Below are 19,346 nucleotides of genomic sequence, written 5' to 3'. Positions count from 1 at the left end.
ACACTGAGCAAGTCACTTAACCCTCATTGCCCTGCAAGAGGAAAAGAGAGAGACAGAAACAGAGAGAGAGAGAGAACATATATCCATTGAAAGATGGACACATATATGGTTCTGTTGACACTATATTTAGCTAAATATGCTATAACACAGGCTAGATTCCTTTATATTGTCCACAATTATAGGTATATAAGCTTACTATGTATGAGACATTCCATGTTCTAGTCTAGTAACCTAACAATAAAAGAAGTAAGATATTTTGGAAAGATTTTTCCTTCTGAATCTATGCTAGCCCACAGCTAGCACTGCTTTCCTTTTATTATGTTAAAAAAAATCCCTGTTTTAACATTGTAGTCTAGAGTTTTATAAGCAATTGATGAGAATCTCACTGACCTATAGTTTAAAGAAGCCACGTTTCCCAGTTTTGAAAAGAAAGACATATGTCCTCATGTTTTCCAATCAAGAGACACCTCTCTAGTTCTTTTTTTAAAAAATAATTTATTTTTTTTTCCAGTAACATGGAAAGGTAGTTTTCAACATTCATTTTTATAAGATTTATAGTTCAAAATTTTTCTCCCTCCCTCCACAAGACAGCAACCAATCTTATATATGTTGTTATATATGTACAATCCATAAATAGTATTGTTTTTCTTAGTCTGTTTTCAATCAACATCAGTTCTTTCTCTGGAGGTGGATAGTATGCTTCATCATTAGTCTTTTGGGATTGTCTTGGATCATTGTAAAGCTAAGTTTGGTTTTTTGTTTGTTTGTTTTTTTAAACTGAAGTATAAGATTTCCAAGGAGAGGGAACCCAACACCTCAAGAGATGTCATTATGCTTTTGGATGACACTATTTTTTTTTAAATTTACTTGTTTTCCCAAAATTCTGTACTTAGCAACTTCAACCATTGCCTCTAGTTCTATCATATGTGCTCAAGTGGAATATATCTAGTCCTTAGTGAATTTCATCTTATTAGTTTCAGATCAATGTTGAGTCTAGCCTATAAAGAGAAAAAAAATCAGCATAACTGCATTAATAGGAGTTGTTCAAGGGATTTTGAAGATCATATTATAGGATTTTTAAATCAATAAAGTATTTTTAATTAAGGTATACAGGTTAGGGTTTTGTTTTTAACCATAATACTGCTGTATATTTGATATGACATAGTGTAAACATAACTTTTATATGCACTAGGAAGTCAAAGATATCATGTGACTCACTTTATTGAGATATTTACTTTATTGAGGTGGTCTGGAACCAAACCAAATATCTTTTAGATATATCTGTACTGTAGTGGATGAGACATTGACAAGATATGAAGCCCAGAAGACCTTGTTTCAAATCCTACCTCAGTCATTTATTAACTGGGCAACCTGGGCAAGTCAATTAAGCTCTTTTGGCTTTGGTCACAATGATCTTCAAGTCCCCTTCCAACTCAAAATCTCTGATCCTTTTATTATGACTATATTGAAGGACAACAACAGTAAACAAGATTATAAGAGAAGCAGAAAACTGGGAAAGAATTTTTGAAACAAGTATCTCTGATAAAGGCCTCATTTCTTAAATATATAGAGAAATTAATCAAATCTATAAAAATGCAAGTCTTTCCCAAATTGATAAAAAGTCAAAGAATATGAACAGGAAGTATTCAGACAAAGAAATAAAAATTACCTATAATCATAAGAAAAAATGCTCTAGATCACTATTGATCAGAGAAATTCAAACTAAAACAATTCAGGTATCACCTCGCACTTATAACAGTGGAGAATATAACAGAAAATAAAGGAAAATATTGGATATTGGAAGGGCTGTTGGAAAATTGGGATCCTAATCTACTGTTGGTAGAGTTGTGAATGGATCCAACCATCCTGGAGAGCAATTTGGAACTATGCACAACAGGCTATAAAATTGTGCATACCCTTTGATCTGGCAATACCACTGCCAGGTTTATATACCAAAGACAATCCCAAAAAGAGAAAAATGAAGCATTTCTACAAAAATATGTATAGCTGCTTTTTTGTTGTGGCTGAGAATTAGAAATAAAAGGAATACCCATCAATTGGGGAATGGCTAAAAAAGTTGTAGTATATAATGGTGATGAAATATTATTGGGCTATAAGAAATGACAAGCAGGATGGTTTCAGAAAGGCCTGGAAAGACTTGTATGAACTGATATATAGTAAAGTGAGCAGAATCAGGAGAATGTTGTGCATGTGACAGCAATATTGTTTGATAGAGAATGGTGAATGACAACCATTCTCAGCAATACAATGATCCAAGACAATCTCAAAGGACTAATGATGAAGCATACTATTTACCTCCAAAGAAAGGACTTTTATTTATTGAACACAGAATGATTCCTGTTATTTTTTACTTTCTTTCTTTTTTTCTTTTATTCAATTTTTTTATACAAGATGACTGATATGTTAATGTTTTACATAGTTGAACATGTATAACCTGTATTTCATTACCTACTGTCTCAGGAAGGGGAGGAGGGGAGAGAGGGATAAAATTTGGAATTCAAAACTTTAGATAAAAATTATTATTAAAAAAAAAGAGGGGCAGCTAGGTGGCGCAGTGGATAGAGCACCGGCCATGGAGTCAGGAGTACCTGAGTTCAAATCTGGCCTCAGACACTTAATATTTACTAGCTGTGTGACCCTGGGCAAGTCACTTAACCCCAATTGCCTCACTTAAAAAAAAACAAACAAAAAACAAACAAAAAAAGAAAGACAACAAAGAAAGTAACCCTTAGTCTACATTGCACCTTCTACTGTATTGTTACTTACTTTAACCATTACTTTAAAGGTCTGTTCTGAGTTATTATAATTCTGGATCATTTTATCATATATATGATCAATGAAAAAAATTTCCCAAATGCACATTTTGCAAAAGCTTCAGGAAACAAACATAAAAAGACAAAATGTAATAAATGCCTTCTTATTAGTTCATTCTTCTGTACTGTTTTCTTGCTCAGGTACAAAGTATAGTCCCTTGAGTTTCAAAAATGATTTGGTTCTTTAAAAATGCAGTTTCTCAGCATTTCAATGAGTTATCTTCATTAAATTCCATTAACTGAATTAAAGTAGTTTCTTTTCTACATTTTCATTATTTACATGGATTTAAAGGAGCTTCCAACTGATTCTATTTCATTTCTGTTCCTTAGGCAACTGAGTGTTCTTTCTTCCTTTTTCTTCCTTGAGTACCTCTTTTCTAGGTTAAAATTGTTTTATTTAAAAATTTTCATAAGAGTGATACTTAAAAGAAATTGCATCTAAAGAAAGAATGGAGATAGTAGTTTCAAAAATATATGGGAAGACTTCTATTAATGTTGTTCTATTTTTAAAAAAAATTCATGATCAATTGCCTGAATAAATCAAACTTCTCATAAAGTAACTCATGTCTGTCTACCTCCTCCTCACTTCATTGAAAAGTCAAGTATAAATGATTTCTTATAAGTTTTCTCTGAGCAAAAGCCATGAAAAACATATGAGGTTCATCTAGTAGGACTTTCCTAGGTCCTTTGGAGACTATAAAGTGCTCTGGTGAATTATGATAGTGAGAAACTCCTTTATCTTCCTTCCTGTGATATATCCAATTATTTTAGGATTAAACACAACTCACACAAATGACCGATGAGGTACCATTTAGCTTTCTCTCTGTAAGATCTAATTAATTCTGTTTTCTAAAGTTTAAGAGCTACATCAAAGCATGTATCAACACTTCCATTCATGGAACCTAATAATACACAGGCTTTTTTTTTCTTTTGCTGCCACATCAAACTTTTTCTTTTTTTTTTTGGTTGTTTGTTTATTTAAATTTATTTTATTGTAATATTTGCTTTCCAGGTGAGCAAAGTTTAGATACCATGGGAAAAAAATTTCTGGCACATGTCAATCAGCTGCTTGTGGTGCTATGTATTATCAATGCCACCAGGTGGCATACTAACATGAGCTATATGGGCTTATTCAACTGAACATGTGCAAAAAAATACCTAGACATCCCAGTCATGTGCTCAGAACTCACTACCAATTGTATATGCACAGAGAACCAAGTCATCTTAATTATACCTGAACTCTGCCTATAAATGTTTGGGAATTTATAAAATCATAACAAATAACTCATAACTTTCTTGGTTCATGTGTTTCCACACACTTAAATCCCAATTTAGCTTCATTCCCAATGAACATCTCTCAAAGAACTTATACATTTAATATTAATGTGTTTAAATGCATTTAGAGCTAAAACAAACAAACAAAAAAGTTAAAATGAATTTTGTCACTTAAAGCATGAAACCCAAAGCAGTGGAACACAACTGACCACTTCAATGTCTTTTTTTTTTTTTTTTGCAAGGCAATAAGGGTTAAGTAACTTGCCCAGGGTCACACAGCTAGTAAGTGTCCAGTGTCTGAGGCTGTATTTGAACTCAGGTACTCCTGAATTCAGTGCCGGTGCTTTATGCAATGTGCTGCCTAACTGCCTCCACTTCACCTTTTGACAGCATCTGGATATATAATTCCCTCCACTTTCTCATCTGCATAATACCTTTCTCCCCTGACAGGGACACTGAAGACAAATGCACCTATTGGACATGCATTCTACTAAAAACCCAAGGTATTTTTGTATGAATTGTTGTGTAACTGTGTCCCACTCCACACTCAATATGGATATAGTTGGTTTTTTTAAAAATAGAAGTGACAGTTATTTAGCTGCCATCCTAGCCCATTGATATACTAGTATATCCTTATACTAATATTAAACATTTTAGCTATTAACTTTTAGCTTCATCATTCACAAACTTTATAAGCCTGTTTCCTATGTCTTCAGTAAAGTCCAAGACTAAAATATATTGAACAAAGCAGGGTCAAGAAATAGGGTTGCATGATGCCCCATTAGGGATAACTTTCATGGCTAATCTTCAAACATCAATTGTCTGTCTTTGGGTCCTGATCTTTCACACTCAATTCTGAATCTATGAATTATAGTATAATCCTTCCCGAAGCTCTCTATATTGTCCGGAAAGATATCACGAGAGATTTTGTCAAACGCCTAGTTGAAATCCAGGTAAGCAATTTCATTAGCATTTCTCTATGCAATTATGCCAATAACCTTGCCAAAAAAGGACAATATGACCTGACTTGTTCATTATAAATCCATACTGTGTCATATTCATCAATACTTCATTTTCTAAATCCTTACAAAACATATGTTGAATAATGAATTCATCAAGTCAACAAGTGAACATGCATTTATCATTTTCTTACCATGTGTCAGTCACTGTGCTAAATTTTGGGAATAAAAGTACAAGCAGAAAAAAAGGTAATTCCATCCCTTCTAATGGGGAATACAGAGGAAAATAGCTGAAAAGGGAGGTACATGGTGACGGCACCTTAATAGGAAGCATAATGGAGAAGTCTGGAGGAATGCAGTCCTAGTAGGAAATAATGAGGTAAGGGACCTGAGTACTCTTCTTAAACAGAGACTCTGAGATGAGCTGTCCAGTGAAAGAGAGACACCAAGGGTAGTGGGTTCTTCCGAAGCCTGAACTTGGGGGCTGAAATTGTCTTCAAGGATGAAGACACCATTGGGGCATGATGAAGAAGTAAGGAAGAGTGCAATCTGGTGAAAAATTTATCCATTCCAGAATTCTGTCAGTAAAGGATGATGGGTGTGTGTGTGTGTGTATGTGTATATGTGTGCGTGTATGTATGTATACATTCATATATATATATGTATATATACATTGTGTATGTGTGTACATACATATACACACATACATATACACATATTAACATTTGGACATGTCTAGATTCTCTAGTTTAATGTTGCCCATCTTTAATGATGATTATTTTCTTTTTATTTAATGATGTGAATATCCTAATAACAAATGTATAATATCCAAAATTCACTGAAATATCAGATTTGGGAAAGAAGAATTTGTAAATTTTTAACCAGGAAATACAATTGCTATCCCTGCTGTTCATCAATAAAATTTTAGTAATGCATTGCTGTTATGGAAGATCTAAAATGTTTGAAGTAAAGTGTTTTATTTTATTTTTTTCTACTTCTGTGGATAATGGTTAATTGGAAAATAAGTAATTCATCTTCTTATCTCCACAGAGTTCATTCAATGAAGATTGAAAGACCAGGGAATTTCAATGAGATTACATTTTTCTTTTCCATACCATCACCAGTCAGATGTTGAATACTTTATGAATCATCATCTCAAATATCACCCTTGGCAAAACACTCTACAGGTGTCACATTTGTTCAACAAAATCACATTTGTTAATATACTTCTCATGGGGAAACAAAAAAACCAGCTTATTTCAATTTCTTTTCTAATTATTAGGAAATGTCAAGAAAACTAAAAAAAATGAATTGCCATTAAGGAAGCAATCACAGAATTGTTGCATAAATGTATATTGCTCTTATGATTCACAGGATCACACGATTATAATTTAGAAGAAGGAACCTCAGAAGACAGTTAATCTATCCCACTCATTTTACAGAAAAACAATGCCCAATAACTTTCCCTAAACAATACAAGTAGTAATTAGAAGCATATATATATATATATATATATATATATATATATATATATATTATACACACACACGCACACATACACATACATACACACAACATGTCTAATGTGGAAATGTTTTACATGACTTCATATGTATCACAGTTATTGTATTTCTTATCCTCTAAATGAGTGGAAAAGAGAGTGGATGGAAGGAAAGCATTTGAAACTGAAAATAAAAACAAATTTAAATGGAAAAAATAAGATAGTAGTAGCTTAGATTCAAGTCCAGGTCTGCTAATTACAAATCCAGGATTCCTTCTACTCTACAATTAAATATCAAAAAAACCAAAACAAAACAAAAACAAAAAACAAAAACAGCAACAGTACAATAGGGATTTGAACTGATCTTTTTTTCATTTGTTTTAGGAACTCCAAGATAAGAAATCTTCCTCTCTAAATGCAGATTATAATCTTTTCTACAGCATAGGGTTATAGGAATGCCTAGGGTAGTGAAAGGTTATTTCACATAGCTTGTGTGTGGCATAGGAATTACTTGAATTTAAACCTTCCTTGATTTGAGACCAGATCTCTTTGTATCTGTATCTGTATCTGTATCTGTATCTGTATCTGTATCTGTATCTGTATCTGTATCTGTGTATGTGTACATGTATGAGTATGTGTATGTGTATGTATACGTGTATGTGCATGTATACATGTATGTGTATATATTGTAATGATTGGAATGACGCCACCTGCTGGAGCCTTACTGTAGAAGAGTTCAGCCCATGAAGCGAAGGTCTTTGAGGGCAAGACCAGTAGTCTTTTCTTTGGGCATCAGGAAGTGACGTTGGCTAGTGGGAAGAAGAAGGAAGAGACTGGCACTCAGTCTCACGCTCTTTCTTGAGGACGCTGGTGGAGAGGGGAGCTAGAAATGCATTCTCCCTTTAATAGATAGGAATCTAGGCCTTTCTCTCTCTCTTTACAAAATTCTTATTCTCCTTAATAAACCCTTAAAAGTCTAACTCTTGCTAAAGCTTATAATTTATTGGCGACTACTCATTGGATATTTTAGACAGACTAGCTAGAATTTTGGCCCTTAACAATATGTATACATGCATGTATTTACATTTATGTTTTATGTTTATCTTTATATTTTTCTCTGTCAGGTACCACAGGTAGCAATTCACTTAACCTGATTTGCCTCAGTTTCTTCAACTGTAACATGAACTGGAAAAATACATGACAAACCACTCCAGAATCTTTGCCAAGAAAATCCAGGTGGAGTCATGAAAAATAGAACACAACTGAAATAAATGTACAACCACAACAAAGTAAAAAGAAAGCAAGACATAATCAAAAAATGCTATAAATGTGTCACTGCACTGACATTATATTAAATTGGACAAGCCACAAGTGCACATGAAATGGAATGAAGACACTTTCAAAAGCGTCTTGGACTCTAAGGACACTAATGGACTAGATACTTTTAAAATGTGCTAGTATAATATTATAACAATATTGGAAACAGTTATAACCAGTTATGGGCAATAGTTTCATATCTTTTTTTTAGTGGTACCCTCAGGTCCAAGTCATGCAACAACATTTTGCCAATAGACACATGGCAGACAAAACAAAGAATTACATTTATAAACATAAATCAGATGAAAAAAGAGATAGAATTAAGTATCTATTAATATTATAAGATAGAAAAAGCGAAGAACCAAAGATCATGGAAAATCTGTAGTTAATGCAGACTTCAGATATCATCCTTAACATAAAAACGGATAACAAAGAGAGCCCCAATATATCAAATAATTTCTAAAAGATGAATTAACTAGGACTAGAATTTCTACCCAAAGTAATTTTGAGATTGATAGGATGAAAAGGAAACATGAATGAATAAATACATTCTCTCACACTATTTTGCATAAAGTATTACAAAAGCAGTCCTAAGTCCTGTACATACAACTATATTAACAATGACTATATTCATACGAGAAAAAGTGGTATCATAAAGCAATACGTTTAATGACAGCAGTGAAATGCCAACATGACAGAAGAGAGAATTTGAAGATCAGTAGAAAGGCAACTGAATTTAATTAGTTTAATTTAATTAATTTGCAAATACATTTTAAAAAGTCAGACAATATTTCTCAACTAAATTCAATCAAGAAGGGGAAAATATGTGGAATACAGAAAACAAATGTTTATCAGAAATTCTAGATTCCTTCTCTCTGTAATGAAGAAAGTCAGAATTTATACATCTTAAGCCAAGAGTAGCACCAAATGGATACAAAAGGTCACATGATAAACAAATTAGAATGATGAGAAACATTGCTTTCATATCTATTGAGCAACAAAGAAATGATAAAGGAAATGAAAGTTTTGATTCCATAAAATTAAACATATTTTGTAAAACAAAACTAAATTAAAAATTAGCTAAAATTGAAAAGGTAGAAATTGATTTGGGGAAGGGTCTATGAAGTAAATTTCTCTGATAAAAAGAACAAGTTATGCAATGACAAAAGGATAACAGAAAGTGTTTTACAGTTTGCCAGATGCTTTATAAATATCTCCTTTGACCTTCACAACAATGCTGGGTGGCAGGTGATCTTATTATCACAGTTTTAAACAGGAGGAAACAGAGGCAGGCAAAGGTTAAGTGACATGTCCATTATAACACAGCTACTAAGGTTTTAAGACAGAATTGGGACTCAGGTCTTCCTGACTCCAGATATAGTATTCTATCACTTTGCCACCTAGCCACCTCAAAAATATAATAAAGGCAAACACCTTTAAAAGACCAATGTCAGGACCAATGCCAATCCAGAGCATTAATGTTGAAACATGCTACCTACCTTCTAACAATGAAATGATGGAGTAAAGATGCACAAGAGAAGTACATCTGGAGACATGGTCAATGCAGCAATTTGACTGTGCACATGGGTTATGAGGGCTTTGTGTTGTCTAACTTTTAAATCAAGGGGCAGGGCAGAGGGAGGACAAAAACAAATATCAAAAGGTTAAGGGGCCAAAAGGAGTCAAAGCTATGCAAAAGCCAAAACACATGCTTCAATCAATTAAAAACTTTGCTTCAGAGGTTTAAGAAGCAAAGTAATCAATCACAGGAGATCAGAAAAAGCAAATAAGAAAAAGCAAAATGCATTATGTATTAGGTTATATGAAGTCAAACACAACAAAAAGAAGAGTTGTATCAAATAAGCAGCAGAAAGTTTGTGCACCATGAAAATAATTAAGGACAAAACAGTTATTTTAAGAGTTGGTTGAAATGTTAGGTTCTCTACAAAACTGGAAAGCCTCTTGCCAACTTTCTCATGAATATGGATCATATGTCTATTACCAAAAGATCAGAACTCCAAGGATCCTTCCAACTATAGACTCATTGTTTATGTACTTCATACAAAACATTCACAACTTTATCACAAAAGACAATAATACATATTACTTTCAAGTAAGAATTACACTGACTATAGAGAAAAGACAGTATACAAAAATTCCCAGCATTATAAAGAGCAACTAATTATTGATTCAGTATACCTACAAAAATTTTATAATGCTTTTATTGATTAATGCAAACCCTTTGACTCAGTTCCACATTAATTATTTATTCATGTTGTGAAAACATATAGAAGAGACCTAAGAATACTTAGAGTTTGAAAATATTTTACATTCACATGGAAATCTGTGCTCTAAAACAAGCAACCAACTCAATCATTCCAAGAAAAATTGATATAAACTATGTTATTTTTCAGAGAGAGTTCAAGTCTATTATGATTCCTCTTAGTTTTAAATTTATTTCCATCATTACTAAATAGCATTAAATATGGCTTCCAAATTAAAGAAATTGAACCAAAAGATATTATTAATCGTTTGAAATATATAGACAACATTATTCTATCAGACTCAACTAAAATAAAAATAGATACATCACCTAATTTGATCAATGAATCTTTCTTCAAGGATACCAAAAATCTCATTTGGACTTTATAAATGTAAAATTCTTAACATAAAGGAAAACTTGTGTGATAATCAACAAAACAGTGGGTCCAACATACTAAGACAGCTATAGAAAGTATATCCTCATCAAAAAGTAGCAAGGATATAAATAGAGAAATAATAATTTCTCGCTGATGGGTCAAGCCAAGCCGATATAAAAAATGAAATTCCTCCCTAAATTTTCTTGCTTTTTTTGTGTATGTTAAAATCCCAAAATATGCCAAGAAAATTATGCAGGAAAGAAAGGTAAAGAATCTTAAGTGTAATGATGAAAAAAATGGAAAGGAAGGACATTTATCAGTATCAGATCTCAAATGGTGCTACAAAGTAGTAATCATTAAAATGATTAGGCACCAATACAAAAAAAGTAGTATTGATCAGTGGAACTGATTAGATATACAACATTCAGAAGCAACCAAACATAGCAGGGTAATATTAAATAAAACTAAAGACTTAAATCACTGGGAGACTGAATCACTATCTGACAAAAACTGCTAAGAATACTAGAGAACACTCTGACAGAAATTAGATTTGGAGCTATGCCTCACACAACACAACACATTATTCCCCAAATAAATAAATGACATCAGTGTAAAAGGAAATCACTTTTTGGATCTATGAACTGGGAAAAGTTCATGCCTAAACAAGTGATAAAGGACATTACATAAAATAAAATGGACAGTTTTAATTATGTAACATTTAAAAGCCATTGTACAAACAAATCTAATGCAGGAAAAAATGGAAACGAAAGGAATACATGGGGGAAATATGTTTTCATCAACTTTCATTTCTAAGAGTTGTAGCATCCATAGGTAAAATTAAGAAGTCCTCCATGTACAATATTTGCAAGAACTAGGCCAATAACATGTCAACAAAGAGATATGAAATAAATGGCTAAGTCTTTCAAATTTGGTTATAGAAACAAAGGGCTTATGATGGCAGCTTAGGGCAAGTTCATTGCCATCAGAAATTACAGAAGGGTTATTGTTAAGGATCCCAGACTGTTATCTTTTTCTATTTTTTATTAAAATCTATTTAATTATTTATTTAATAATTTACAATTCCCCCCCACCTTACATGTAAAAACAAATTGTAACAGTGATTTTTGAAACTTTGTGTTCCAAATTCTCATCCATCCTCCCTATCCCCCCCTTAAGAACTCAAGCAATTCAATATATATTATACATGTGAAGTTGTGCAAAACATAGAGGACAAAAAAACTTTAGAAAAAGGAACTAACAATAACAACATAATATACTTTCATCTGTATTCATGTACCATCAGTTCTTTCTCTGTAGATGGATTGCATTTTTCATAATTCCTTCAGAGTTGACTTGGATCATTGCATTGCTAAAAATAACTAAGTCATTTGCAGCACATCACCAGGTGTAGCTATCAATGTATATTACTAGAGGGAGTATTAGAAATCATATAAGGGGGGCAGCTAGATGGCGCAGTGGTTAAAGCGCTGGCCCTGGATTCAGGAGTACCTGAGTTCAAATCCGGCCTCAGACACTTGACACTTACTAGCTGTGTGACCCTGGGCAAGTCATTTAACCTCCACTGCCCCGCAAAAAAAAAAAAAATCCCCCCCCCCAAAAAAAGAAATCATATAAGACATCATTGAAGACTGCAAAAACCAAGTGCCCATTCACTTTACAGCAAAATAAGACTTTATGACTAGACGTTTTTGTAAAGAGTTTACTACATTTCATGGACTAACAGAAAACAAATGTCCAAATGGCAAAAATAGACATTAATTATGAAGTAAAGTAATAAACTATGTTCAAGTTGGCCTTTTGTCACAGAGGAAATCAACCATAACATTAATCCAAAAAATTTAATAGATAATATCATAAGAAATACTCATAATCACCAACCTGCATGGACTAAAAAGAGTCAAAATATACATACATAGCAGAAGAAATCAAAATCACATGTGAACAGGATGAGATAAATATCATCCTGACTATTACTGTAATTAAACAAGATGCTTTCACTGATCCTACAGGAGTTGACCTTACAACCTAATACTTTTAGTCAGGTAGAAAAAACAAAAAACACAAACAATTTTGTCCACTTATGAAACAGTCCACAGAACACTAAATACAGAAGAACAACAGCAGGATAGCAACTTGTTCCAGTAAAATTTCTAGCTAAACTCTTTTGAACAAGGTTTTTTAAATGAGAATATTAATTATTGTTATAACAACCATGGTGAGGATAATTATGTTAAAAACAAGCATATTGGTTTCTCTTTTTCTAACAGTGTTATGATATTAAATATAGTAACAATATACTAAAGTATTTCCATTTTCCTCACTCCTAATGAAATTCTAAAATTCTAATTTTTACTCAAGATTATGTAAAATATTTTAAAACACCAACAAAATGATATGATATGCCTCAAACCATTATGTAGAAGTTTGATTTTTAAGTCTCTGACGAGTTAGAGACCATGATCACAACAAAATAATAAAATTTAAAAGGTAAACATATACTTAATTATAAAATATATTTGTTAAAATGTGATTATACTTCATTTGTAATCAATTTTGTTTCCAAAATGCACTTAAACATGGAATATATTATGCGTTCTATAAACTACATTATTTTTAAGTTTTAAAATATATTTTTATGATAATCTCAAGATATACATATAAAATTAAATTTCAAATATATAGCATTTTCCCCCTATCACACTGTAATTAATAATGAAGAAGGTTTGGGGCTGTTAGTTTAATCTTAACTTCTGTCCAAGGCCCTGATGTCCCTTACAGAATCAAAGTATTATTTCTGTCCTTTAATTTTCCCCACTGATTGCTTTCCCACTTGATTTGACAAATTCATATTTCAATTGCCAGAGGCTGTAATATTCAATTTTCCTACTCACCCACAAAACATACATTATATGTTCACACAAAGTTAATAATGCTAATGTATTCACTTCAAAAGGCTAGCTTTGCATTATTATCTATGGTCCATCATGACTGAGGGTTGAATTATACAAGGACGGGCAGAAAGAGTAAGGTCAGAATCAGGAATCCAAGCTATCCAGGTAAATGCAGTAAAGACTGTAAATTCGAGTAAGTCCAAGTATCAATAATCCTAGGGACAATATTCACATGTATTTGTGTGTGTGTGTGTGTGTGTGTGTGTGTGTGTGTATGTGAAGGTATACCTGAACTCAGTAGATGATGACTTCACAGGTAGGGGAAGGGTTAAAACACCATTAACAAAAGGTCCAAAATGAATTCATTATAAAAGTATCCATTGAAACTAGATCAATGCAGGTAATAATGTTCTACAAATACTCTTTCATGAAGAAATTTTATGGTGCTGTAGCTATGTGGGTGTGAGCATATCTATATTTGTATCTATCTATATATCCATATATACACAGATAGATAGATAGATAGGTAGATAGATAGATAGATAGATAGATAGGTAGATAGGTAGATAGGTAAATGGATAGATGGGTGACAGATGGATGATGGATAGATATAGATAAATCTGTAGTGAAGTTGCCTACCAAAGTATCTAAAAGTTTGCAAATATTTTGAAATAAATATCAAAAGACAAGTCGCTGATGAAATATCAAACCATGTAAATTTTAAAGAAAGCAAGGAATATAATCAGGACATTCTATAATGGTTCAAGAGACAATTCAGAACCTTGAGAGAACAAAAAGGTTTGGGAACAAATGACAGAATCTTATGCCTATATAATAGAAATAATTAACAAACAGCAGTATTATGGTTAAAAATAAATAACAAAATCTAAAAATACTGTAGTAATTTAACTACTGTTTAGACCTGCTGAATTTCCTTACCATGATCATACATTGAACTTGGCCTATTGAAAAATATTTTTCAGGCAGGTGAATCAAAATGATGAAGGTGTTCCTTATCTGAAAAATAAATTTCAAAGAACCAGTTAATTTTAAACTCACAAATTTATTTACTCCTTCAACATTTGGGCCTTTCTGGTTTTTCAGGTCTAGTTGGCTAGCAGCTCTGACTAAAATCCCAGTGAAGGTGAGACTGAAGAACCACAAAGCTTTAGTCACACACACAAAAAAAAGTCCATTATCAATCTGTTTATAAACTATATTTATTGTACTTCTGTTATTTCCATTTTAAAAGAGTCTAAAAGTAGGAGCAATATATAGCAATGGAAGCAGTTCTACAATCTGAGGACTTGTATTTGAATCTGATATTTCTACATGAGTCATCCTACCTCCATTGTCAACCTACCCATTATCACTATGAGAAGCCTAGAACAGGCATCTCTAAGGTCTCCTCTACTTTAAAATTAAATGAACAAGTCGTCCTTGAATAACAAGAGCCATTTTCAATTAGAAAAGATAAGGAGAAAATAGCTATGTTGCTATAATAGGACAACAAATAAATTGTTATTTGAAGTATGAAGTTCAAGAGGAATAATGGCCTAGTATCTATTATAAGCTGTCTCTTAGAAAATTTCAAGACTGACTTTCTTCTTTCCCCTTTGTCCTCCTTCCCTCCCGCCCTCCATTTCTTCCTTACTTTGTTTTTCTTTCTTTCATTGCTCTTTACTAGCTTTTCATTTTAGAGATATCTTTCTGATCAAGTTGAAAAAAGTTCGATTTGATTTTTTAAATCATGCATTTTAACGCAAAATTAATTTGTTATTAAACATGAGTGCTACATTTTTTAAAAGTAGAACTCCCACCTTTTAAATATTAGAAGACTCCTCAAAGAGCCTCCAGAATATTGAGTAGGTTATCTATGGAAGAAATGTGGAAAGACAGGCTAGAAATCCCACAAGATAAGGGGACATGGGAAGTGTTGTGATGTGGTCTGGTGAAGGGTGACAACCACAAAGGAATTAGGATACAGACATTTCTCCCTTAAAATATTTGTATAGTTCTTCAGACTCTTCCCATAGCTCCCCAGGGCCCCAACCCTCTGTAGCCCACAACCAGAGATTCTTTTGTGCCTGGAGCAGAGGACCCTGGTATGGGGCTAGAGCAGAGTTGCTGCTGCTGCAACTGTCACCACTGTTGCCCATGCTGGGGGAGTCAAATTTGCATAATGCAAATTTACATAAATCTAGAACTATCAGTATTGAACCTTAGTAAGGCAGCATACACAAATAAATCTGAGCTCACACAGGCCATTCCTATTCTGTCTTCCTTGTTCGTGGAAGAATTGCCATAGAATGATTTTAATATAATAAATTGTTTTTCCCCTCCATACTTCACAACATCTTTAAATGATGATGATGATGAAGATGAAGAAAATGGTTTTATACACTAATGTTTTGGATATATCTAAATTATTTAAATTTTATGTGGCAGTTTCATGTTTCTTCAAATCAATGACTTTTCTGCTTTATAATGCTATTAGGACATGTGGAATTTCTAATATATATATATATATATATATATTCCTTATATGAAATAACATATTTGTCACACTTATAATGAGTGAATTTCTAATTAGGCAATTACTTTATTATATAGTTTTAAGAAAAGCAGAGTCATTAGACATTCTCCTGCAAATTTTCCTTGTCATAATAGAGTTGAATTTATATATTAAATTAATTCACCTCATTATACTGTACATGCCAGTCACTAATTTTCATGATAGTATTGCCAAATCAAGTAACCATAGCTATTAATTTTGGTTGTTAAAATGACTTTATTCTAAGCATAGAAACATAATTTGAAAAAGAAAAATTTACCCTAACATAAAGGTTTTGAAATATTCTTAAAATAACTTACTTAAGATTATTTGTGTGTAAATATGTATATATACATATATGCATGTATGTGTACCAAAGTTATAATCATTCCCCAATAAGCTATATTAATTAAGTATATTCTTCTCACCCCGAAAACCATCCCTTTCTGAACTTCACTATTTCTACAAAAGGTGTACAATCCTTCCAATCATTCTGGTATAATTCCATCTTTAACCCCCTACTGTAATTCCCCATACCAAATCAATTGTTCTATCTTGTCATTTTTGCATTTACCACACTTATATCTTTCATTTTATCAACAATCATGTAGACACCACCCTATTCTAGGTCTTTATCATCATTCACCTCAACTATTGCAATAGCTTCCTAATTTATCTCCCTACCTCAAGTATCTTCCTCCTCTAATTAACATATTTCTGATATAATTTTCCTAAAATCCAACTAAAGAAAATCATTATGAGAGTATTTAGGGCTCTAGGTGGAAGAACAACAAAAATATTTTCAACATACTGTGGTAAAAATTATTTGTGGTAAAGATTAATATTCCTGTTTTTAGCTAACTCATTTGGGAGGGGCCACACCTGGCCCACCCCAAGGTTACAAAGGCAGCTTTTTGAAGGAAACAGAAACAATATGGACTTGGTAACAACATTTTCTCTATTAGAGATGTTTGAATATCAATATGTTTAATGTATAACAAAAAAAATCAGAGTACATTATATTAAAAGGAAAAGTTCATATTACTAGCAAAAAATATAATTTCTGTAAAACACTGTCTATCATTTAGCATGATAGTATTAAAGAGAACAGTGAAAAAGTAGGGTTGAACTATATATTCAATAATAATTGATGTTTCATTTATGCATAACCCTTCCTCAAAGTTTCATTAAATCATTGTCACATGGAATCTTTGGGACTAAAAGGTGTTTACAGAACTTTCAATTTTAGAAGGAAAAATAAACCATTTTTGCTTTGTACTTATATTTGAACTTCACCAATTCAGAAATAGACAAATAGATCCAATACTCACATGCAATTCTTCTACTACAATAAACCTTCAAGTTACATGTGCCTTACAAGAATTATTTTGTTTTTCAATCTCTTGTTCTTTTAGTGGGTGCTCGAGGTCAGCCATGCAATTATGCTTAAATAACTTGGCTTGTAATATGAGATGCTTTTAATCCCTTCTGAATAGCAAAGCAGGCAGCTCTATCTACAAATACAATACCCCCCATTTTGAATAAACTGGAATAGCATTGACAATGGTGGCAAATCCATATTAGTAAATAATAGCTTCCACAGTTTTCAAAAACTCTACTAAATGTTCTCCCAATTCTAAATGAACATCAAATGTGCCATAAAACACTTTTGGTCCACATGTCCCAACACCATATTTTTAGAGATGCTATGGCTGCCTCCTTTACCCCAAAAGTATCTGAGTCCAATAAACTTAAATGATGCCATGTTTATACATTCCTTTCTATTCATCACAATTTTATGGCCTGAAAGGCCTGAAACAATGATGTAGTTAAGATCAGGATAGTCTTTTGAAACAGGAGGAACAGGAGGTTCTAGCTGCCACTGTTCAATTAATTCTTCTTTTTCCTTGGCTATGAGGTCAGATCATTCTTGTAATTTGCATGTTTTGGAGAAAAGAAGTCTGATTATTCAAAGAACTAGAATTCCTTCCAAAATAAGGTGGTAGGCAGGAACCTCATACAATGCCTGAACCATCTCCTCCAATAGCCACTGTTCTCCAACTATCTCCACAGCCTACAGGAGGGAAATACCTTTTATGTGTTTTTTTTTCCTTGAAATGCATAATAAATATAACTTTCAGGTGGGACCTAAAATAGAGAAGCATATGCTCACCACAGATTTTTGCTTCTGTCATGTAGGGTTCCAGTGCAGAGTCCAAAAAGAAAAGCATATATTTATAATTTATCCAGATGTCTCTGCTTCCAAATTCATTCTCCAGGAGGCCTTTACTGTTTGTCTAGCTGCTGGATCCTTTTCCATTGTGTTTATCTTCTCCTTTCTATATCTTATATGCATAGTTATTTACAAACTGTTTCATCGATTAGACTATGGGCTCGATGTCAGGAACTGTATTTTCTCCTTATTTTGTATCCTCTAGTGCTTATTACAGTGGTTGAAACATAATAAACTTCAAATAAATATTTGTGTACTGACTCTTGGTTGTATCAAACTCCAAGACATTAATAGTTCACAAAATGAGATTTAAAAATCACTCAGAAGAGTTTGACCTAATGATCCATGCAAGAAAAACAAAAAGGATGAAGAACCCAGATGACATACAACTGAATGGATAATCCACAAGGATAGTCCATCACTACACAGATCTTGGACAAACACCGCAAATGAGCATTGAACTAGAGAAAGAATTAAATGGAGTGAGCTGGCTTGCCTTTGGGAAATGTCAGGCTTCTTTTAATCATCTCAAGCTCTAACGTTAAGCAAAGGCTTATGTTTTTAACCATAGTATTCTTAGAGTGCTGTTGAATAGCTGTTAACAATGAAATATTGCAATCTCAGAAGAAATAAAGTTAAGGAGCAGCCAAAGTGTAATGGAGAAGGATGTGGTCACTTTGAGAATATTGCAAAAAGAAGGGGGTGATTATGGCACAGTCTTAGGCTAAGGAATGACAGTAAAATATATTTGAGTGGAAAAGATGGTTGGGTCATATGGGATGAGCAAAAAGCATAAGCTAATGGACAGCCCAAATGTTTCACTGGAATCTACAAAATGTTAAAAATATTCATTAGGAAGCACTGTTCCCTTTTCCCTAGAATGTCCCTCCCCCTTACCCTGTTGCAGTGAATTTGACTGCAAGACAGAAGACAGAAAGAAGGATTACAGACCAGAGTGCTCTGGAGCCAGTTTTCTTCAGTTCCTTAAATTGTTAAATTTTCAGTGTGAGCATTTTTCTTGGGAAATCAGCAAATGCAAAAAAATAGGGCTTGATTTGTTGCTTTATTTGATTGTCTAAAAAGAGGTGGAGAAAATGTTATGAATGCAGATTAAATTTACAA

General features: G+C 32.8%; 1 pseudogene; it reads right to left on the bottom strand.

Moving 5' to 3' along the window:
- Positions 1–17,236: 17,236 nt before the first annotated feature.
- LOC122732067 overlaps positions 17,237–19,346 on the bottom strand; it is a 185,667-nt pseudogene continuing 183,557 nt past the window's right edge.

This window comes from Dromiciops gliroides, chromosome 6 (genome assembly GCF_019393635.1).
Source record: "Dromiciops gliroides isolate mDroGli1 chromosome 6, mDroGli1.pri, whole genome shotgun sequence".
In the NCBI taxonomy this organism is placed as follows: domain Eukaryota; kingdom Metazoa; phylum Chordata; class Mammalia; order Microbiotheria; family Microbiotheriidae; genus Dromiciops; species Dromiciops gliroides.
The sequence above is the reverse complement of the archived record's forward strand: the minus strand, read 5'-3'. Positions and strand labels throughout refer to the sequence as shown.